We start from the raw sequence: 24,451 nt of genomic DNA on the forward strand, positions 1-24,451 counted from the left end.
GCTGGAACATCTCCATAACTTAATTGTCCATGAATACTTGCATTTTGAATTCAATTTGGTCAACCCACTAGAGGCACATGGTGGAAGAATGGGTTTAGCAAAAGGGGACAGAGCTCGCCGATTGGGTGGCAACTTCACAACTGAAAGTGCAAAGCACTTCGTGGTAAATGTAGATCGGAGGGGAATGACATTGGCTTGTGGTAGGGTAGTGCCAGTGGAAAGTTACTGCAAATGGTATTGGGAAAGATTCTTTGAAGTGCATAATACTATGCTCATTGATCATATGATTTTGGAAATCTTGACCCGATTGCAGGTTGGTAGTCTGGTAACAATGTATTGAAGAGTTACCATGTTATTAGAGCATGGAATGAAATTGGCTTGATCTGGAAATGATAGATTTGATGAATTTTGATATATTTTATCTGTCTTGTATTTTATTAAGAATGTGTTATATTTTATTTTTATTTATTTATTGTTCATTTATAACACGCTTAATACCAGTGAGTGGTGTCTATGCACAGGATCGGGATTCAAACCTGTATTGTGTTGCGTTGTTTTGCTTCCAAGACATAAAATAAAACAAAAAATAAAGATCAACAGTAGTTACAAAGCTAGAGCTATATAGCACTGGCTGTGCATGTGGGGACATAGTTGCACTGTAAGCTTCCCAGGGTCCCTCAATGTAAATTTTCTTGAGGAAAGTTGAATGTGGATTTCGTTGGACAGGTCTTGATCACTGAAGCTAGGGTCTTCCGATTGAAGATCAAGGAGGATAAAGGAGCGAAAGCAAGAGAGGGGTAGATGGCAGATGGGGAGCCAGAAGAAGGCCTGAGAGTGACGGATGTGATGACAAGAGTTGCAGGATATAGGGCCTCATTACACGGTAGGCGGTAGACCAAGGTGCTATTAGCATCTTGGTCCATGCCGGTAAAATACCGGCACCGCCTTGGAGGAAAGGGGAATTACCTCCCTATTCCAAGGTTGGGGGGGGCAGTAATTCCGCCTTCCCCCATTGCCCTTCCCCATTCCCATTTTTGCCCCATAGGGCTCTATGGGAATGGGGAAGGCACTAATTACGGTGCCGCAAATTTCGGTACCGTAATTAGCACCCTGGTCCCTTTGCGGGTTGGTTTTTAACACCTGCTAAACAGCAGGCGTTAAAGTACCAACCCGCAAAGGGACCTCGTAGTAAGGCGGCAAGGGTTTACCGGTACCGGTGCCCTTACCGGTACCGGTAAACCCTTACCGCACTACGTGTAATGAGGCCCATAGAGTCCCCCAGGTAGGGGTGGAACTAATGCATTACTAAATTTGTAGTCAAGAAGAAGTTGAAGAGGGATCAATTCTGCATAGATAACTATGCCACATTCCGGCAGTGTGTGGAAGAGATTGGGGGTGATGGTAAAAAACGTGTTACTTTGTTGAGAAGAGCAAATGAGAAGAGAGGGATCTAGGAAGGAGGCTGGTGCAGCAAACCAACCTGCCCGCGATTAGAGTGCAGGTAGGTGCTTTGATGGAATGAAAGGTGGGAGGTGACAGATTGTCCACATTTGCAGCAGAGTGATCGTAGAATCTTTGCCCATAGAAGTGATACATTGTTGAGGTTCTGTCATAGAGGGCTGGGAAAGGAGATCAGGTGGCAAAGATATTGGGTGTTAGGGTTATGGTGCAGCATAAGAGCCCAAGCAGTAAATCGCATACGTTTTCCAGCATCACATCCATTCTCCATGGCTGGAGCATCCCATGTCACATGTAGAAACACACAACTCTTTACCTCATATCGTACCCTCTACACCATTTGTAATTTACTGTTTGCCTCCTAGCTTGGTTTGTTTGATATAAAACCCCAAATAAAAAACAGAGTGGCAGTTGGTAATGAAAGGATGTCCAGGATGTTTAGGATGAAGGAGTGGAAACAGAAAAATATTTCATATATTCATTAGCAAACATAATGTGAGAAACTAAAAGAGGAGATACATTTGTGACCGTGACCTCCACTCAGCCAATCAGAACGTTCAGAGTGTAGGCAATAAATACTGGTATTGATTGTGTTATGAAGATTCTGTCTACAAAAGCTGACAGGGAAACAACAATGCAATTTCCAGGCAAGATTTCTTTTAACAAGACACCTCCACTGTGGGAGGAGCTTTTTTCCCCCCACAACATCCTATTTAACATGCCAAAGATAAATCTAAAACATGGGAAAATCTTTTCACTTTCTTAAAGAGAAACTGTTTACTTTTTCACAACATCAAACACATGCTCACGTCATGCCCACTCTATATTAACCAAGTTGCAATTAAAATGTGTGGGTGGTATATCACTGACTTCTCTGCTTCAATGAAACCAGCCCTTGCCGAGATTCACAGGTTTGGGAGAGTGGTGGTGTTCACCATTAACTTTGGGAAATCGGCGGCCCTGGGGATTGGGCTGGGTCCAGGGGAACGGGAATCCCTAGAGAAGCAATGCCCAATACAATGAAGTGACAAGGCCATTCCTTATCTTGGGGTCCAGATTCCTGTCCGTTCGGCAGACGACTATCAGGCAAACTTCCCCCCACTCTTTGAAGAGCTGGAGAAAGCTATTAACCACTGGCTCTCGCAGGAGATTTTGCTTCTAGGCCGCATCACCGCCTGCAAGATGTACCTTCTTCCACGGTTCCTCTACACCTGCTCATCCTTGCCCATCTCGATCCCTCTCCCGTCGATGTAGCGTCTCCAAAGGAAGATACTCAGGTTTATCTGGAGGGGCAAGAAATTGCGAATCCCCCAGAGGACCATGGTGGGCAGCTCCAGACCAGGTGGACTGGGTGTCCCCGACCTCTGGAAGTACAGATAGCAGCACACCTGGCCCACATTCAGCCATGGGTTTTTACCTCGGGGCACCCGAAATTGGTGGAGATAGAACAGTCTCACCTGCCCCTTCCCCTGCACTTTCTCCCATATGTCCCCCCGCACCCCTGCGCCGGACCTGGCCGGAAAAACACTGTCTTCCACCAAACATACTGTGAAGGCCTGGGACTGGACCCTGAAACATAAGGACATCCCGGGGGGGTTGGGCCCCTCCTCCCCAATTCTTCATGATCCAGCCTTTTCACTGGGATCCTGCACTTCGAACCTTCGGAACTGGGTGGCAGGAGGCCTTGAATCCCTGGGGCAACTCTTTAAGGATGGCCACCCGCGCTCCTATGAGCAATGAAGAGCAGCCTTCCGACTAGCAGAAACTGACAGGTTCACCTATTCTCAACTCTGACGTTGGTGCTCCATCCACTGACTCGATCAGCAGTGCTACGAGCCCACAGTCCCCTTGAACTCACCACAAAAGGCCTGCCAGTTCGAGGGAAAATCTCCACCCTCTATAAATTACTGTAAGAGAACCCCCTCACTGCTAAGGCCTCTTACATGTCACAATGGGAAGCAGACACTATTCTCAAACGGCCTGGACCGTGTAATGGGGGATCATACGCTTCTTACCACACGGTTAAGCTATATATTCTTCAAAAAAGAAGGTATGCTGATATGTGTCTGAAACCCACGAATTCCTATGATAAAAGGTATATCTGTTACCTCAAAATTCTCTTATCAACCTTAAAATATCTTTTTATTAAACACATAGATGATAGTACTCATAAAATGGTCACATTACATAAAACTCCGTAAAAACATGAAAAACAGATTTTACACAAACAAAAACACAAGAATATACACATGCTGTGGGTTAAATCTCTTGATCACTAGATCAACACCATGTGAAACTTCACATTGGAGTTGTTTTTCTTTTTTTTACACACTGATATTCCGATAGTTTCCAAGACCCAACTTGCACAAGTTTCTGTCCCTAAACACACGTATAAATGTAGGACATTCATCAGGGGTATTTCGTTACTTGTGTTCTATAGCGATGATAGAGTCTTCTTTCCTATCACTTTTTTTCTTTGTCAGGTATGTTCAGTGATTTGCGAACTCTTCCAAACTGTGGTGACGACGTTCCACAGGCGGCGAATTACCACCAAATGGTAAGCAAGGGGGGGAAAAAAAAGATTTCCTTTTCTTTGGGAATATCTCTGCTCGGCGAGCAGGGAAACTCATGATTCATTGAGGTGGTTAAACCTGAGATCTACACTGGGACAAATATATGCCTTTTCAATGCAAGTCTTGCAGAAACTGTAAAAGATCAGTTACAGAGCACAGACTAAATAAGCAGCCTAATATTGCCTTCTGATTTATCTTTGAGCCATTTTTCCCGTTTTAAGGGTACAGTGGAAACATTGAAGGAAACTTAATTCTTTACCTCTATCCAACGCAGAATAGAAGACATTTGGAGAGATATTCCCAAAGAAAAGGAAATCTTTTTTTTCCCCCCTTGCTCACCATTTGGTGGTAATTCGCCACCTGTGGAACGTCGTCACCACAGTTTGGAAGGGTTCGCAAATCACTGAACATACCTGACAAAGAAAAAAGTGATAGGAAAGAAGACTCTATCATCGCTATAAAACACAAGAAACGAAATACCCCTGATGAATGTCCTACATTTATACGTGTGTTTAGGGACAGAAACTTGTGCAAGTTGGGTCTAGGAAACTATCGGAATATCAGTGTGTAAAAAAAAGAAAAACAACTCCAATGTGAAGTTTCACATGGTGTTGATCTAGTGATCAAGAGATTTAACCCACAGCATGTGTATATTCTTGTGTTTTTGTTTGTGTAAAATCTGTTTTTCATGTTTTTACAGAGTTTTATGTAATGTGATCATTTTATGAGTACTATCATCTATGTGTTTAATACAAAGATATTTTAAGGTTTATAAGAGAATTTTGGGGTAACAGATATACCTTTTGTCATAGGAATTCGTGGGTTTCAGACACATATCAGCATACCTTCTTTTTTGAACAATGGGAAGCAGACCTGGGGCGCACTATAGAGGACCAGACCTGGGTGGACATCTGGTCGAGGACGCACTCTTCCTCTTTTTGCATCACCAACCGGGAGTGTGCTCACAAGTTGCTCCTACGATGGTACTACCCCCCGCTCTGCTTGCACCACTTTCACCATGCCCTGGATCCCCATTGTTGGGCCCCTGGAGATTCCCAGGATCCTATTATCACATGTGGTGGACGTGCCCAAAGGTGAGAGAGTTCTGGACCCAACGTCTTGCCCAAATAAAAGATATCACACAAACGGCGATCTCACTGGTGCCTGAAACTATCCCTTTGGCAGTCCCGATTCTGGGCTCCTATCCGAGAACCGGCATGAAGGCTGCCCTCATAACCGAACTCTTGCTGGCCGCAAAGATTACTGTGGCTTGCACCTGGAAGTCTGCTGAAAGCCCCCTGATGACGCTCTGGTGGACAAAGCTCTGGGACATTCACAAGGCTGGCATCCTTCACCGCTTCTCGAACACTTGGGCGCCTTTCCTGGACTATGACCGAAACTTTCCAGCAGTGACTTACAAACTGCGCCTAATCACAAGAGCCCTTCACATGGATGGTGAACTGCTGGCACCCACTCACGCCCAACCAGACTGCAAGTAAAGCTGATCTAGAGGGGAACAGGGGAGGGATAGGGTCAATGTTGATATTTTAAGCTGGAGGTAATGCTTTGTATTTTGTCGTTAATCTTGCTGTCACCTGTGCGCTGATTTAAAATAAACAAGTTAAAAAAAATAATGTGTTGGGTGGGACTCCCAGGTATGCCAGAGCGAGACTGGGGGTCTCTGGACCTAGGGGGCCCATCACCCTCACCAGGACAAATGGAGGATTCAGTCAATAACAAGTACAAACTGGGGATTATTGCAAACAAAACCAACAGGGATCAATATGAGAACACTGGATGATTCAAGTACAGCTTGATGCTCCACAGTGCGCAGGCCGGTTTTGTCACACTCTGGCATCATCACATGGGCCTTTCTCCAACAAACCTATCGGGTGGAGGGATTGGGTATTGAGAGTTCTATAACCTATACGGTCACCTATAGGTGTTGTTCTACTTGTCCTTACATGTCAGGTGGTTGGCCTGTCCCATCCCCAAATACGATCTATTATATTGTTGCAAAGTAGTGGGCTTACTATTGGCTCTTGCCCCTTGCCATCCACCCCAGGAACACTAAACTGTGATTGTTTAGAGCTGATCCCTCCTGGCCTGGGAGTTGATTGAGTTCTCAGCTCGCTGTCCACCCCTTCAAGGTGAAGTGAAGGATTATGTGTCTGTATTGTAACTTGTGTGTACCACCTTTGCCTATGAGAATGTTCTCCTTACATTGCAACACTTGTTGCAGTCTGCGTCTGTCTTGCTTGCTGGGATCGGCTCCCTTTTCTCACCACGGATGACTGTCCACTGTCTCATCTGCCTGCATCACATGTTTATAGACCACAAAATTGACCTCTGCGGCTCCCATTTATGAGGATTTATTCAATTTCTCTGCAGCTAGTCCCGTTGTCGTCTGGGGATTGCAATGTGTCTTTGTTTCTCTGACCTTGGCAGTGGGCCTGTCTCACGCATTTTGCTCCCCGTGCAGCCTCAGTTAGCTTGGTCCGTCTCATGTGCAGTGGCTTGAGGCCTTCTGTAACTTTCCTAAACCTTACAATTTGGTTTCTACATTGTCCATGCTATGCTACGTTCCCTATGGGTTGGATACACGTGGTTCGATAAGGCTCCATATGCACTCCTGTATGTCCACACGACTACTGGCTTTAAGCCGGTCAGATAGCACAGTGAGTAGAGTGCTCGCTTTGACATCCTACAGAGCCTGCTGATGCAGATTCGAATCCCGGCAGCGCCAAACTCATCTTCCATCCTTCCAAGGTCGATAAATGAGCACCACACACTGTGGGTAATAATAGGCAGCCCTCAGATAACTGAGGGTTTGTAGCGCTATATAAATGCTAATTTATTATTAAGCATCAGCAAGCTTGCTCAGGATCTCTTGTGCCTTGCGGTTCTGCGTTACTGCATTCGGCTAGTGTAAAAATAAAAAATAATAAAAGCAATGACAGCATGTATATGTACCTGTCCTCTAGCTATAGAACTGTGGATTTATGTTCTTCATGTATTTGAGTGTGTGTTTGTGTGATGCTGTGTGGACTGCGAACGTGCTTCATGTCTAACGCTGCTACTTTGTGGTGTCACTAGTGATGTCAGCATCTCAGCTCCTCAGTCCTTAGTTAATGCTGTCCATTTAGGCATCTCTGTCCACGATCACAGGCTTTTCTCCCACACATGGAAAAGTGCGCATTGTATTCAGTCTGTATGGCTGGCTGAGAGGATACCTTTCAGTGTATTTGTCAATCATGGGTGCACTTGGGATTCTTCCGAAATAAGATGGGTGGATGCAAGCATTTCTGGCCTTTCGTCTCATTCAGGGGGTGGAGAGGTGGTCTCGGGACCGCTGGCACCCACTCTCCACCCCCTCTCAGGTCCACCTGTCGACCACATCCCGATATGTTAGTCCTTTAGCTCTTGGCTGCCATATCTTCATTATTCCTCCGAGGTGTCCATAGTAATTCACATGAATGCAAAGGTCCATTCCATATAACTGCACACTCCTTCCGGATTGCACCACACATACTTTCTTTCATAGTACTTCGCATCAAATGGGTTGTCCAATTTCATCACTTCAAGCGTGAACATCTCACTGTTTGCTATTCTCTCTCAGGCTGTCTCTTTCTTCCACTATTTTGTCTTTTGCGCCTCCTATATTCACATCCATCAGGACCTTTATTCTGATAGTCTCTACTCTGCTGTCTGACGGCACTTAGCTATACAACTCTTCACCACACACATTGACACCCCTGCCAATATTGGGAACACATCACTACCCCGTCATCACTTTGGCCTTTCTCCAAAAACGTATCGCTATGTGGGATTGGCCGTCTGGAGCATTATAACCTATATAGGCACATATACATGGTATTCTACAGGCTCTTGCATGTCAGGTTGCTGGCCTGTCCCTTCCCCAAAATCTAACTTACTACATTGTTGCAGAGTAGTGGGCCTACCATTGGTTCTCGCCCATTGCTACCCACCCCTAGAGTGCTAAACTCTGATTGGCTAGAGCTGATGTCCCCAGGCCTGGGACCTGAAGCAGTTCTCAGCTAACGGTGCACCTTTTCAAGGTGATGTGAACGATTACGTGTCTGAATTGAAACTTGTGTGGGCCACCTTTGCCTATGAGACCATGTCCCACTCGTTACAACACTTTGTTGCCCATTTGTGGCAGCCTGCGCCTGGTGGCATGGGATCGGCTCCCCTTTCTCCCCACCGATCACTGTCCATTGTCTTCCTCAGCAGCATCACTTGTCCAGAGACCATGAAATAGAGCTCTGCAGCTCAGAATTATGAGGATGTATTTCTCTTTTTCAGCAGCTGATCCCTTTGTCGTCTGAGGATTGGAATGTCTCCATATCTCTTGACCTTGGGTGTGGGTCTTGCAATCCCTTGCGGTTTCTATATTGTCCATATTACACTACATTCTCTATAAGTAGGTGCTCCTCCAGTTCCATAAAGTTATTCGCGTTTAAGCATCTGCAAGCTTTGCCCAGGATCTCTTGTGCATTGCGGGTTCTGCGTTACTGCATTTGGCTAATGACAAAATAATAAAAGCAATAACATGTATATGTATCTGTCCTGTAACTATAGAACTGCATCCTCGTGTTCTTCATATATTCCAGTGTGTGATTGTGTCACGCAGTGTAGATTGCACGTGTGCTTTATGTCTAATGATGTTATGTCTTGGTGTCTCTAACAACGTCATCAGCATGGCTTCTTGGTGCTTAGTCCAGGCTGTCCATATAGGTCTGACCATAGTCTTCAGCTCTTCATCCATGCATGGATAGATTTGTACCGCACCTGGTCTGTATGGCTGGCTGAGAGGGTACCTCTCTGTGTATTTGTCGATCATTGGTGCATTTGGGATTCGTCCGAAATAGAATGGGTGGTTGCAGTATTTTCTGGCCTTTCATCTTGTCATGAACTTGGTTAGAGGGTGGGGTGGTGGTAAGATTCCAACTCCCTCTTCAGTATGCTATCCAGCTATGGTCCATTCCAGTTTCCTTTGCTTCTTCCTCCATCTTGGCATGCATCTGGCATAGCTGAGTTACTGCCTCTGTCAGTGTGCCATTATCTTCATAGTTGGCAGGTGTAAAGGTGCAACAGGAACTTCCAATTTTGGCACAAACTCCTCCTTCCATTGCTGTCAGCAAATTCAGAACATATCTATTCTGGAGCGCCACCAACCTTACTGTTCGGAGCTCTTCCTTTATTGTGTTGACCCCATTCACTATAGAGTTGATTGTCACCATCAGCTCCCACCGTGTGATCTGCAGCCACTTCACATTTGTATACATCTGTACAGATGGAATGACTGATGTGAAGAACATTTGTGTTCTGCTGAACAGTCTGTGTTCTGTTGGTACTTCATTAGTGCTGTTTCTGATGCTTCTGAGATGTAATTACCACCTCTCTTTACTTTGATTAATTCTGTCTGTTTTTCACTCTTGCTTATCTGTTCTCCTTCCACAGACCTCTTCTTCCTTTTATTGGTGTCCATTTTTTGGGACGTCATCGAGCTTCACATCCTTCCGTGACACGACCAATGATGGCATGTTGATGTGTACTAATGAGCAAACTCCTCCCTGGTTGGGTGGCAGCTTCTCATATGCCTCATATCTGCATGCCCAGTAGTGATCCATCAGTACTGCAGTGCATATCTTCATTGCTGCATGCTTTTCTACACTTCGGCATCCCCTATTCTTCCCAACTGTCATTTCACTGTCTTTTTGGTAACATAATGCTGGCGCTTTCAGGGGTATTATGGGCATGGGGCCAGCTTCATTTTCTACCCAGGTGAGCAACCTTTCACTCGCATCCCACTCCTTCAGACGCTTGTCATTTTCTTTTTGTACTTTGCTCACTGGTGATTGTGCTAGGGTGAGCACATTGCTCCCTACCACTACATCCTTCCACCCGTCTTCTGTGTAAACTTGACAAAGCACTAGTATCTGCTGTCTTTCCCAGCACCCAGGTACTCCTCCTGTCTCTTTCACTCTTGTCCATGGCCATGGCAATTCCTTCAATATTATAGTCTTTGTCTCTCCTTTCTCAGGCCCATCAGAAATATACTGTATTGCTTCATCTAACTGCAAATAATTGTTCATCAAGTCTAATGTCTTTATGTAATCGTCTTTGTACAGGAACGTTGCTCGAGACATCTACCTTAATGTTGAAACCTTCCTCGAGTTATTACCATTGACAGGTACATCAGGCATTAAGCTCTTGCTGCTTATATATCAGTTGCTATGAACATTCTAAAGGCACTCATGGAATAGGGGCTTAATGAACAGACATAACAGCTCTCCCCAGTGGTTTCCTTACCTACTTTAGTCATGTGCTTGTACCACATGTTGTTAGACACTTGAGCAGTGTCAGTGAGACACATGTTTACTCCCTTCATGTATGTGTCAACACTTCAATTACCTCTCCTTACCAGGCTTGCAGTGCTCCCCTGTCTACCTGACGTGCTCATTCCACCTGCTAGGGTTGGGGTAATGTTAGTAGAGCATACAGTGGTAGCGCTAGCAACCAATGAAATTCTACAAAATATAAATGCAAATACTCCACTCAGAATAAAGAGACACGCCAGTATAATCACATGTTTTATTATTTCACCCATGTTTACTTGTGCTGACGATCCTTGTGCAGCTTGAAGTTATAGTTGCCCGCCTGAAATACACAAAAAGGTGCGTTATTGGGTTAGTACACCCCCGCAGCCCTCTTTTTTTCTTTTTTTGTGGTGCTTTTTAGAAATGAGCTGCGGGGAACACCCCCGCAACCCCTGCTCTCAATATTGTGAGCAAGGGTACGGGGGACACCCCCAAAGCCCCCACATCTCCCTACAACAAATGCTTGATCTGGTCAAACATTTCGGCTGTTCGGAATTTTCGAACGGCCAAAATTCGGCCAAATCATGCATTCGGTCATTAAATTCTGGTCATTTTGGCAGATTCCTGGCAAGCACAGAAGGGTTGCCTTGTCTGAGTTGTGGGTAAGCTTGGGCCAAATATTCTGCAAAGGCAAGATAATACACTCTGGGTGATTGTGCTTGGAAACTACTTGACCTTTTCACATTGTGGACAAATTGGTCTGAGAAAGTATCAGGGTGATAGCCAACGGGTAACATAGACAATCATCAATTATTACAGTCGGCTTTCACGACAAATGTGTGTAGAGAATGAAACATCAAACAAGCAGTGTATCCTCACTCCAAGTTTATGAGTAGTTCAGTCCCTAATTCTGCTGCCCTTGAGCGAGTAACCATTGGGTGTCCTCCGCTCAGCAGTGTAAGTTCAAGTCTGTGGTTTTGCTCCTCCTGCTGCTGGTCGTTGGCCCTGTTGAATTTTTTGCCAGGCGAGGCAGCTGCTTAGTAGGGCTTGATGACCAGGAGGTGATTCCAGGCTGTCCTCCCCTTGAGCTTCACAGCTCGGTCTGCGACTTTCTTCACGGTGTGGGGACAGGTAAATCTAGGTGCGTCCCACCATCTGATTAAATTCCACAACACTAACCTGTCTTGTAATCTCAGTGTCTTTGGGTTTGTTGTCACGGTTGCCATCTCTGCTGTCCTCTGGGCGTCCCTGGTGTCATATCTAGCGAGAGATAAAAGAGGCACTAGCAATCAAGGAATTAATGTAGTCATATATTTCTTGACCGAACACATCTGCACTACTTTCACAGTCATTCAGTGCTCTAGTGGGAGGAGCCAATGGGAGTTACATGCATCATCCTGTCACAACCTCATGGGGCTTTAAATGGTGGTCGAACCCAGTCTTATTGCACAAGGCAAAGATCGCCAGTGGCAAACAGTGGAGCCAGTTCTTCTTAGTGCTCTGCTTCATTTTAGCTATTGCTTCTTTCAAAAGACCATTCAAGCATTCACCCAATCCATTTGCTTGCTGGTGATATGCCAAGAGAACCTATGTTGAATACTCAGCAACATAGTTATGTGCTTGATCATCTCATTGGCGAAGTGTTGTCCATTGTCAGACCACAGGACTTCACACGTGCCCCATCTTGGAAATACTTATCTGACCAGAAACCTTGCTGCTCTGTGAGCATCAGGATGTGAACAGGGACCTGGCTCAATCCACCAAGAGAATGGGCACCCAACCACTATCATGTACCGGTATACTTGACACACTTGGGTCATGTAAACATAATCGGCATGTAGATGCTAAAATAGGCCTGCTGGACGGGATGTGGCTCCTCTTACAATCCTCAACATATGTCCTGCAATGAACATATCAAACAGTTGCTTGCATATTCAGCCACGTGGTCCACCAAATATGACAGAACCATGTTTCTCCAATACGTGCAACAATGATACCTTTTCCTGTGTGTGTTGGCTAGTGCCCGTGTCAGTCTAGTGTTCAATAATGCTAGTGGCATTACCACTTTCCCTGTGTTATTCTGTCACCATAGGTTGTCTGTTGGAGATACTGTACACCCCCTTCTCACCCATAGCTCCTTCTCCTCCATAGGTGCAACTCCCTGAAATTCCATAATCTGTGTTTCTGGTAATGCATTGTACCCTTCCTTCAGTACCATGTTTCTTGCACATTCTCAAGCATTTGATGCTTGTTCTATTTCTAGTAACTCTCCAGAATATGCTGCGCATTTTACTTCTGAATCTGCTGCTTCATTTCCCCCTGAGATAGGATCGTCCCCTCTGCTGTGTGCCTGGCACTTCACTATAGCTATCTGTGCGGGGTATTGTATGATGTCAATCAGTCAGCCTAATAAAAGTGCATGCTGTTCAGGTGTCCCATCTGCTCTCCTGAACCCTGTTGGTGTCCATTGCGCTAGTCCTGAGTGTACTGTTGATGTCACATAGGCAGAGTGTGGGTACACTGTCACTTCCTTTCCTTTGCTATGCTCCAAAGCTAGAATTAGGGACACTAATTCTGCTGCTTGTGCTGAATAATGTGATGGCAATCCTGCGCTTGCTACTACCTCACTCGTTCCTTCTTCCCTCAGCCTCACCACTGCAGTTCCTTTATGCCTGATCCCATCTGTCTGGTCAATTGTCGACGACCCGTCAATGTACAGCACGTCTCCCCCCTCAAGTGCGTCCTCATGTACCTTGCAAAGGTCAGTGAATTCCTGTATGTTCTCTGTGCAGTCATGTGCTTCGTCACCTTCCTGTAAAATGTCTGCTAGGAAAAATGCTGGGTGAACAAGCCGTTTCATAGAAGCACCTCGTACCCTGATGCTCTCTGTGTCATCAGTGTGCTCTTTGGCTTCTGCAATATCTCAAACATGCATGCTCCACGTAAAGAGTGGTAGTGCACCCCATGGTAGTCCCTGCTGATTTCTCCACTTTGAATACAGTTTCAAAAATAAGGGTGCCCGATCAGCCATAGAGTCCTTCAGGATAAATATATCAAACAACAATATAATGGACCTTGGCAAATGAGATAAGAACCTTTCTTCATATGGACAACATAAATCTTGTCAGTATCACAAAAATATATTTATTTCTATACAACTTTGCAGTATTTGTTCATACACCATGTCTTTTTGATTCAAATAATTATTTACAACATCTGCATCCATACACCACCATTCATTACGTTATTCATTCATACCCTCACTAATGTACATTTCTTACATGAGCAGGATTAAACATGAACCCAAAAATACTCACAACATTATATAAATCAATAACACCTATCTAAATTCCAAGTGCGTGTTTATACAAAAATAAAATAGCAAACTGCTTATTCGATACAGCTCGACATATGTTTCGGTCGTCAGAGTCGGCTACCAATTCAGCCACAGAATTAGTGCTACCTTCTTCAGGAAGTGGGTGGTTAATTTAAAAAAAACAACCCGAGGTATCAAAAGGTGGGAGATGTCATCTGGCATCAATCTCCAAAATACAATGATGGAGCCTTGTGTCAGTGAAAGGTTCTTATCTCATTTACCTTTCCACTTTGAATACGGCAGCAGCCAAAGCTTGTTCACACTGGTAGTGTCCTCTCATCACTGGGTCAAGTTTCCTACTGTAGTAAACTATGGGCATGTGCCCTAAACTTGTCTTCTGTGTCAGTACTGCCTTCATCACTACTCTGTCAGTGTGTGAGAACATGAAAGAATTAATTTTGTAGTCTGGGATCCCTAACACTGGAGCTGTGCACATGGCTTCTTTCAGCTCCTCAAATGCCTCAGTCATCTCTGTTGTCCAATTCAGTGTCTTCTGCCCCTTCTGTGTGTAATTTATAGTACCGAGTAAAGGTCTTGTGTATGTACTGTAACCAAAAACCCATGCTCTGCAGTAATTACACAACCCCAAAAATGCTTGCATCTAATTCACTGTTATGGGTTTAAATATCTTGTGTATCGTCTCTGTCCTTTCTGGTGTGATCTGTCAGCCATTTTGGGAAATTGTCTGAACAATGTATAGCACCTCTTTCTGGCAGTACTGTAGTTTGGCTTTGTCCATCTTGTATCCTTTTTGTCTGACAACATTGTCAACATGTGCACTGAGTCTTTTCTACACTGGTCCTCTGTCATGCTGCAAATCAAAATGTCATCTATGCACTGCAGGACCATGCTTTCCATCTGTATGACCCTATTGAATATGGATGGTGACTCGCAGTACCCTTCAGGAAGTCTTGTATGTTTCCACTTCCGGATTCTATACATAAAGGAAATCAAGTCTTGTGAGTCTGGGTGTAATGTTTTGGGTGTCCTGACCCACGTTTGAGCTATCATGTTGCAACATTTGGTGCTGTGGGCTTAGAAAATCCAAGATGGCCAAAAAGCCCACAAGTGCGCCAGAATCCAGGAGAACCATGCAGTTTGTGCGCACACCAAAATGTTTACCTAACTTGCCACCCACCAGTGTAAAGAAAGAACTTTGTTAACAAAATCCACTGTTACTGATGTCAAAAAGTTGCGGAAATCGTGGCTCACCGGACCACTTTAAAGATTCAACCCTTTTGTGGGGTTCCACATAACCATTTTACTGTAAGGAGCCCCATCAAAACAATGTTATGCAAGGATTTACTACCATGTAAGAACCATTCCTGTTTGGAATGCATTAATCCAAGAAAAATCCCAAAAATGGTTGCATTACCAGTACTCACCACTATCAGAAAGCCGGCGGTTTAAAACAACACCAGACTTTTTTTTTTGTGTAAAACTGAATAAATGAACCCAAAGCAGGCCAAAGAAAGACTTACTGAGAGGTGGATCCAATGTAAAGTGACTTGAAGGTTATAACAAGACTGGCTGAGCTGTGGATTTCAGCAGTTTAAGTAAATTTGGACTGAAAGACACTAAAAATATAAAAGTTTAAAAGAAATGAGTGACCTACTTTTGAGTGTCACATAGGTTGCAATTGTTTAAATGTCATAGTTTTAAACTTAGAATCAGCATTCTAGCTGCATATGTAAAATGGTTAGTTTTATTTGAATGCAGAAAACGGGGTAACTAAAAGTGACATTAGCTGGGGCCTGGCTTAAGGAACTGAATTCTACCCATCAGCTACCCCCGACAGGAGTTGAGACTTGCACAACAGCTGTGTTCCCAGGCCGAGCTGCCTTTTGCTGTTCCCACCCAAAAGGGATATGACACTTCTCTGATTGAAGGGACTGCTAGAGACTAAACATAGGACCCAAGCAGAGGGTTTATTGAAGTGGCCATAAATGGCTTCCTCTTGAACAATGGGCCTTCCAGGGCCCAGGCAGATGGTTTATTGCAGGGGTAATAAAAATGGCTTCCTCTTGGCAGAAACTGGGAGGGGGAGAAACTGGAGACAGAGGCTGAGCTTGAAGAAAGTGGAAAGACTGGTTTCTGTACCATGTGACCTGAAAAGACACACCCCTGTAGCCAGAATATGGATTTAGAAAAAGATGAATAACTCATAGTACGGACTTGTCATAATTATTTAAATGATACCATAATTCTTGTGATTTTTCTGCCCACATTTTAAGAGGTTTTTAGAACTGGTGGCATGATCTGGGGGCAAGCTAGCAGTTAAGAGGGTATTACTTAAAATGTATGCATGTTAAAAATCTGACACTTCATCAAGTAATGTCCATAATCCTTGCGCACATGTGTATAAATTTGGGGTAATGTCCGATATTACGAAACCAGTTAAAAAGTGCAAATGTTGCCATTTCTGAATGCAAGCTCCCAGGAAGAGCAGATTTGGACAGGGTATACCTCCTGTGATATGTGATGGGTGCATGTAATTTTAAACAAATGTGTACCTGTGCAAATATGTCTTTTGGGTCAAAATATAGATTTGTGCAATTTGACAGGGGTGGGTTCTCTGTACCATAAACAGACCTCATCATGATGACACTTCATTTCATTCCCCCAATCAAGGGGAAGAGGATGAAGTGGCCAATGACAAGTGGAGAGGGGTAGGGCCTAGGAAGCTAGCCTTTCCACCCATTTTCAAAACACATAAAAGCAGACAATCAGGACAGATAGGGACATTCTATTCCATCTGCTGCGGGACGCTCTGCCGGGAAAATCCATACTTTACCTCCATCAACCTCCAGAGAGCCAACATAGAGACTTCAATCTGTCCACCTTCAGAGACCAAGACTTTACTTCAGAATTTGTAGCAGAGAGGTCAACTACAAGCTAAATCCCTCTTTAGCAGGCCTCAAATCATTGCCATTATCACAGCCAGGCGATGTCATGCACAACAAACCAGTCTCGCCACGATGCACCTCTTTGATTGACACCCCAGCACACACTGTTACTTTCCCCGGGTTGCCGTCCACCTCCCGAGACATTTCCTCACTTAGGGTGCGAGGGAGTCGCCATCACCAGCGAGTGCGGGTCGTGCGTATAGGCTGGCCCGGTTTGTTGCCTCGTTTCCATTGGCAACTCCCATGGAGAACACCCGATCGCGGTTACTTCCTGGTTCCGCGATGACTTCCCGATCACGTGTCCAGAGTACCGCTCACGTGATCGGGAGTCGACGCACATAAAAGCCGGGAAGTTCGAGTTTCTCACCGCTTCACAGCTGTTTCACGACTCTGTTCGGCGCTTGCAGATATCACGTTACTTGGTTACTTCGGATTTGGACTTTGGCTTATGAATCACGGACTGGCCTGCTTACTTCTCGATCTTGTCGCTCGGAACTGCACGGATCTCGGTACTCTGGACACTTTGCTTTGCTTAACGGATTGTTTACGGATCGCCCCTTTTTGACTCTACGATCTTCGACCATTGGCTCTACGTGTTTTGGTTTCAAGTGCCTTTCAAGTCACGGCAGGGCCACAGGTACAGCCGGTACCTACCATCTGGGACACGGCTGTCCGGATCTACGGCACTCCCTCGCACCAGACCCAAGTTACCCCAGTATCATCCCTGCTGGGTTTAGCCTCTGGGGTCCTTGGCGTCATCAGATCCGGCGAACCATCAAACCACCTGTGGCCTCAAAGCTTGCACAGGGAGTTTATTTACTCTTCCCTGTGGGTGATTTGTGGACAGAGACCCATTACTCTTCACTACGCGGCAAGTCACGACAGACTGTGAAGCTGTTGCGTCGTGGAGAGTATGAAGCCTACGGCTGAGGACCCCGTGGCTGCCTTGGTACAGGCACTCACACTGCTAAGAGCGGATATGGTTGCCGCTACTGCTACGATACACCAGAGGCTAGGCTTAATCCAAAGCACACGATTTCCTTTGCCCGTCGATGCCGAGTTCGGGGAGGCCGCTGCTGCAGCACAACCCCCAACAGCTCAGCCGATTATTCCCCAGCCTCCTATTGCCCCTGCAGCACCTCAGTTACCAGTACTCATGCCCACGCCTTTTCCCTTGGCCGCCCCAGAGAGGTTCCACGGTGACCCCGAAAGTTTTGCACCTTTATAAATCAGTGTAAATTACATTTCCTCTGTAGACCTCAGGCTTTTCCTGACGCCACCACTAAAGCAGCGTTCACCTTGTACCATCTGGCCGGCACCGCGGCGGAATGGGCCCACACCTTGTTGGAAAACGACAACCCTGTCCTGTACGACTTTGAGCTACTAGTCACAGAAATGTCCCGTGTGTTCGACACACGTCACAAAGCCCAATCTAGGGACCTCGAGCTGTTAGACCTAACTCAAGGGAAGGGTTCTCTCCTAGAATACATTGCCCGTTTCAACCAGCTAGCCGCTGAAACATCCTGGCCTGAACCAAAAAGGGCAGTCGTCTTCTATAGGGGGCTCAATAACACCATGAAAGATGCTATGGCCGTTGTCCCATCCTTGCCCACGACCCACACTGAGTTAGTGGACCTCGCATTGCAAATCGACGCCAGACGTTCCGAGCGTCGGTTTGAAACAGGAATCCCCATTGCCACTTCACCTTCCTCTTCCTCTGGTACAGGCATCGAACCCATGCAAATAGGTGGCATTCGCAGTCCCATCACGCAACTAGAAAGGGATCGCAGGAGAACCGACCATGCTTGTTTCTACTGCGGCCTAAATGGCCAATTTGTAAAGTCATGTCCCAGACGCCCTAAGCTCAAGAATCCGGTTTTTCCGAGTGCTCGACCCTAGACCCGGGGACCGGCTCGAGCAGTACTTCTGTTTCCCCGGACAGGAACCCCGCCTTTGGCAGGATCAGGCCAGTGTTGGTACAGGCCACACTTAACCCTACACCCGATACCGCCCACGTTGTCTCGATTTACATCGATTCAGGCGCCACGGGCAACTACATCGACATAACCTTGGCCGGATCGTTAAACCTACCTCTGATCACCAAGCAACATCCGGAGCCAGTACAAGCGGTGGATGGTACAGCATTGATATCAGGCCCTATCAAGCAACAAACCGCCCCGATCACCCTCATTATACAAAACAGGCATCAGGAAATCATCACATTACGATGCCACAGTTCGGAATCATCCTGGGTCTTCCTTGGTTGCATCAACACAATCCCTTGATTGACTGGAAGTCGGGGCAGGTCCATTTTGAATCTGAGACGTGTCAGAATTTTTGTCTCACCGCACCTGACGACACAGAATCACCTCCACGAGCCCTAGGGGCCATAGCGCAGCTCACACTGCATGAGGATGTCCCTGCGGCTCCAGAGCCTCATGTAGTGGGGGCTGTTGCCGTTGGTTTCCCTACAGAATACAGTGATTTCCAGGAGGTCTTTGACAAGGGTTCCTCGGAGGTGCTCCCACCACACCGATCCTACGACTGCCCCATTGACCTAGTCCCTGATTCCGCGATTCCCTCAGGACGCATCTACTCCTTATCTCCTTCGGAGGAACAGGCACTAAAGGAGTACATCCATGTAGCCTTGAAGGTCGGTCATATACGTCCCCCCACCTCTCCGGCTGCCAGCCCTATATTCTTTGTCCCTAAAAAGGAGGGTGATCTGCGTCCTTGTGTGGACTACCGCCGACTAAATTCAATCACCATAAAAAATCGATACCCAATACCGTTGATTACCCCATTACTAGACAGGTTAAGTCACGCTACCATCTTCACAAAACTCGATCTCCGCGGGGCCTATAACCTGGTCAGAATCCGCTCCGGAGACGAGTGGAAAACAGCCTTCTGTACTCGCTACGGATTATTTGAATACGTAGTCATGCCCTTCGGGCTTTGTAACGCCCCTGCTACCTTCCAACGTTTCATGAACGAAGTGTTTCACGATTTGTTGGACGTATGCGTGGCAGTATACCTTGACGACATCCTGATATACTCGCTGGACATAAAAGAACATATAGGGCACGTCCGCGAGGTACTGTCCCACCTCCGCCAACACTCGCTCTACCCCAAACCCGAGAAGTGCCAGTTCCACACCGAAAGCGTTGAATTCCTGGGATTCCATATTACCCCTGGGGGTTTAGCCATGAACCAGTCCAAGGTCCGTGCGGTTTTGGACTGGCCGGAGCCCAGCAACATCAAGTCCTTGCAGTCTTTCCTTGGGTTCTCGAATTTCTACAGACGCTTCATCCAGGACTTCTCGTCTCTGGTAGCTCCCCTTACTGCCCTAACCAGCCCCAAATCACCTTTTGTCTGGTTGGAAGTACACAAAGCGGCTTTTAACGCCCTTAAGTCTGCATTTACAACTGCTCCTGTCCTGAAACATCCCGACCCAGAACTCCCGTTCATTGTGGAGGCTGATGCGTCCTCTTTCGCTCTTGGGGCGGTCTTGTCCCAACGATGCCCTCATTCGGGTCAGTTGCATCCGGTGGCGTTTCATTCCTGGAAATTCTCTGCTACGGAACTGCATTACACCGTCACGGAGAAGGAACTGTTGGCCATCAAAGATGCTTTCTTAGTCTGGCGGCATCACTTGTTGGGGGCAAGGCACGCAGTCACGGTGTTCACCGACCACCGCAACCTCCAGGATCTGGCCTCGCTGAGGTGTATTAACAGTCGGCAGGTGCGGTGGCATTTATTCTTCGCGGGCTTTGACTTCCAGATCAAACATCGTTCCGGGCTGTCCCATGGGAAGGCGGACGCCTTGTCTCGCTCTCCGGGTGGGGTGTCCTTACCTGTTTTCCCAGAAAACCTACTAAACCAACATATCATTTGTCTCTGCACCCCTCCTTTGTCTCTGTTAGACTCGATTCGCACATGGGTTTCGCTACATCCTGATCAGGTCACCGAGTGGGATCCGGTGTTTCATGAAGGGTTGCCGTATATCCAAAACAGATTGTGGTTACCTACGACCGACGCTCGCAATCTCGCCCTGGAATGGTCCCACGATAGCGCCATCAATGGCCATCCCGGACAAAAGCGCACGTTGGACATTCTCAGACGTTGGTGTTGGTGGCCCTCCATGAAACACGACGTAGAAGGGTATGTTAACACCTGTGCTATATGCGCCCAGTGTAAGCACCGCAGAGGGCGTCCGGTGGGGCTCCTGCTTCCGTTACCTGTACCCCCCAGACCCTGGCACACGGTTTCCATGGATTTTGTAACAGACCTACCCCGGACCAAGGGATTCGACACCATATGGGTGGTGGTCGACTCGTTTTCCAAAATGGCTCGCTTCATACCTTGTTCTGGTATCCCTTCTGCCCCAGCTTTGGCCGATCTCTTCTTTAAATCGGTCTTTTGTCTCTTTGGGTTACCCACGATTATAGTCTCGGATAGAGGGCCCCAATTCACTTCTCGGTTCTGGCGTGCTCTCACGGCTCTCCTGGGTATCGATTCCCGCTTTTCCTCCGCTTACCACCAGGAGACGGACGGCCAGACTGAGAGGGTGAACCAGGCCATGGAACAGTATTTGCGTTGTCTGATTTTGCAACACCAGCAATCCTGGCTGGGCTTGCTACATCTCGCTGAGTTCTCATACAACAACTCCACACATTCCTCCACTGGCTCTTCTCCCTTTTATGTTTTGTATGGTCAACACCCCCGCACCTTACCTATCCCGGACCTGGCACCCTCTGACAACCCGGCTGCTGTCGCCTGTGCCCGCGACTTGGCGGCCGTTCAGGCCCAAACACTTACTCATCTTCAGGAGGCCCGGGAATCAATGAAGGCTGCAGCAGACCGAAGGAGGGCAGTGGCGCCTCCCTATGTCGTGGGGGACAGGGTTTGGCTCTCTTCTCGTCACCTTAGGCTTCCTGGTTGTCGCAAGCTGCTTCCCCGTTTTGTGGGCCCATATAGGATTTCTGCTGTGATCAACCCTGTAGCCTATCGCCTCTCAGTCCCTGCCTCCTGGCGCATTCACCCCGTCTTCCACACCTCTTTGTTGAAACCTTGTCCGGCCCCTACTCGTCTCCGGTCTACGCCTGGCCCTATCACAGTGGGTGACTCAGTGGAGTATGAGGTTTCTACTATATTGGGTTCTCGTGTGATTAGGGGTGGACTCCAGTATCTCGTGGACTGGGTGGGTTTTGGCCCCGAGGAGCGTTGTTGGGTCCCTGCTGGGGATGTCCATGCCCCGAGACTTGTTTCACGTTTCCACCTGGATCTTCCTTCCTGCCCACGTGGTCGTGGGCCATTGAGGGGGGGCTATGTCATGCACAACAAACCAGTCTCGCCACGATGCACCTCTTTGATTGACACCCCAGCACACACTGTTACTTTCCCCGGGTTGCCGTCCACCTCCCGAGACATTTCCTCACTTAGGGTGCGAGGGAGTCGCCATCACCAGCGAGTGCGGGTCGTGCGTAGAGGCTGGCCCGGTTTGTTGCCTCGTTTCCATTGGCAACTCCCATGGAGACTGCGCTCGGGATGGAACACCCGATCGCGGTTACTTCCTGGTTCCGCGACAACTTCCCGATCACGTGTCCAGAGTACCGCTCACGTGATCGGGAGTCGACGCACATAAAAGCCGGGAAGTTCAAGTTTCTCACCGCTTCACAGCTGTTTCACGACTCTGTTCGGCGCTTGCAGATATCACGTTACTTGGTTACTTCGGATTTGGACTTTGGCTTATGAATCACGGACTGGCCTGCTTACTCCTCGATCTTGTCGCTCGGAACTGCACGGATCTCGGTACTCTGGACACTTAGCTTTGCTTAACGGATTGTTTACGGATCGCCCCTTTTTGACTCTACGATCTTCGACCATTGGCTCTACGTGTTTTGGTTTCAAGTGCCTTTCAAGTCACGGCAGGGCCACAGGTACAGCCGGTACCTACCATCTGGGACACGGCTGTCCGGATCTACGGCACTCCCTCGCACCAGACCCAAGTTACCCCAGTATCATCCCTGCTGGGTTTAGCCTCTGGGGTCCTTGGCGTCATCAGATCTGGCGAACCATCAAACCACCTGTGGCCTCAAAGCTCGCACAGGGAGTTTATTTACTCTTCCCTGTGGGTGATTTGTGGACAGAGGCCCATTACTCTTCACTACGCGGCAAGTCACGACAGGCGAGCTGTTTGAATTCTTTGCAAGAACTCTTGCCATTTGCCAGAGAGCAGTGTTGTATCCAGAGAGAGACCAGCTGAACCGGAGACCGCTGTATCCGGACCCACAGACCTGATCAGAACCAGAGACCCAGACCAGCAGAGTGGAGCTGACCCCGACGCTGTGCGCAGAGACCGTCCGTGGCGAGCGAAGAAAACCTGACCAGATCCGTGGCGAGGCCCATTCTATTTCTAAATATATTGTGAGTACCTAGCAGAACTGTGCAGAACCAATCTCTTAGTTAAAATAATCTAATCCAAGCTATTTTAATCTAAGTAGAACTGCCTCCTAACTGTCACCTGTCATTTGCAAAGCTGTCACCTGTCATTTCTAGTTGCTAGCTGTCACTTGTCACTTTGAACTTTAAAATTTCAAATCTGAAAAACGACCTTTACCATATCGCTCATATCTCCGTGACCGTTTGTCTTAGAGACTTGCAGTAACTTTCCTCTGAAAGCTGGGAATCTTGTCTTTCCAACGAACCTAGAACCGCATTCCTATTCCATACACCTTTTCCGCAATTGCGAAAAACGCACTCGCGAATTTACCGCGATTTGCAAATTTCTCCACGTGTGAAAACAGCAGCTTCATTGCTTTCCTTGCTAAAAATTTGTTTGCCTCTTAAGAACCATCCCTGAATCATTGCTAGAGTGAGCCTGGACAAATATGAACTTGATACCACTCACCCTGAACCTCTAGAGGGAATTAAAAGCATTTTAGCAAATTTTTCACTTCATTGCCAGCACATATAAAAGCATTTTGGGCCTGTGTTTCAAACTTCTGTAGTCTAAGCTTGCTGGGGTGAACTGAATTACATTTGATTGCATTTCTGAGGACTGTGTGCTTTCCTTCCATTTCCTTGCATTGCATAAAAGGGGGGGGGGGTGAATTGCCAGAGAAAAGTGATTACATTGTTTTGTTGAAATCATATTGAGTATTTTCTGTATTGCATTTTTCATTCAACATTACATCCATCTGAACTTATATAAAGCATTCTCTACCACCTTATTCTTCTGTTCCTATTCACAAGTGTGCTAGTGCCAGACTATCCATTATTGATTACTGCTCAGATTAAGTGTGATATCCAATTATTAATTTATTATAAAGCGTGATATATATATATATATTGTTTAACCCTTTAAGTGCCAAGGACGAGGTATCACTCACTGCCCGGGGGTTGGATTTCCTTCAGTTTCACGTCGGCGTGCGTAACGCACGTCAGCGTGAAACGGAAAGCAATTCCAAAGCAGCAGCCATTTTCGGCTGCTGCGTTGGAGACAGAAGGTGAGTGCCCTTCTTGTTCCGCCTCGATCTCCGGCTGTATTTCAAGCCGGAGATCGAGGCGGGTATCGTTGGAAAGGGGAGATCTTCCCCTTTCCAACGGTACCCATTGTGTGGCTTTGCTGCCCGCTGATCGGGCGCAGGGCGCCTCGATCCGCGGGCAGCAACGTCACGGATCAAACGAAGATCCTTTTGTGACGCGTGGGGGAGGGGCGGCTGCTTACTAGGTAACCGGCCCCCTTCCCCCGTGGCCCCAAAGCATGGGGCCACAGCGCCAGGGACCCCTGGG

Source organism: Ambystoma mexicanum, chromosome 1p (genome assembly GCF_040938575.1).
Source record: "Ambystoma mexicanum isolate Mex_15411 chromosome 1p, UKY_AmexF1_1, whole genome shotgun sequence".
In the NCBI taxonomy this organism is placed as follows: domain Eukaryota; kingdom Metazoa; phylum Chordata; class Amphibia; order Caudata; family Ambystomatidae; genus Ambystoma; species Ambystoma mexicanum.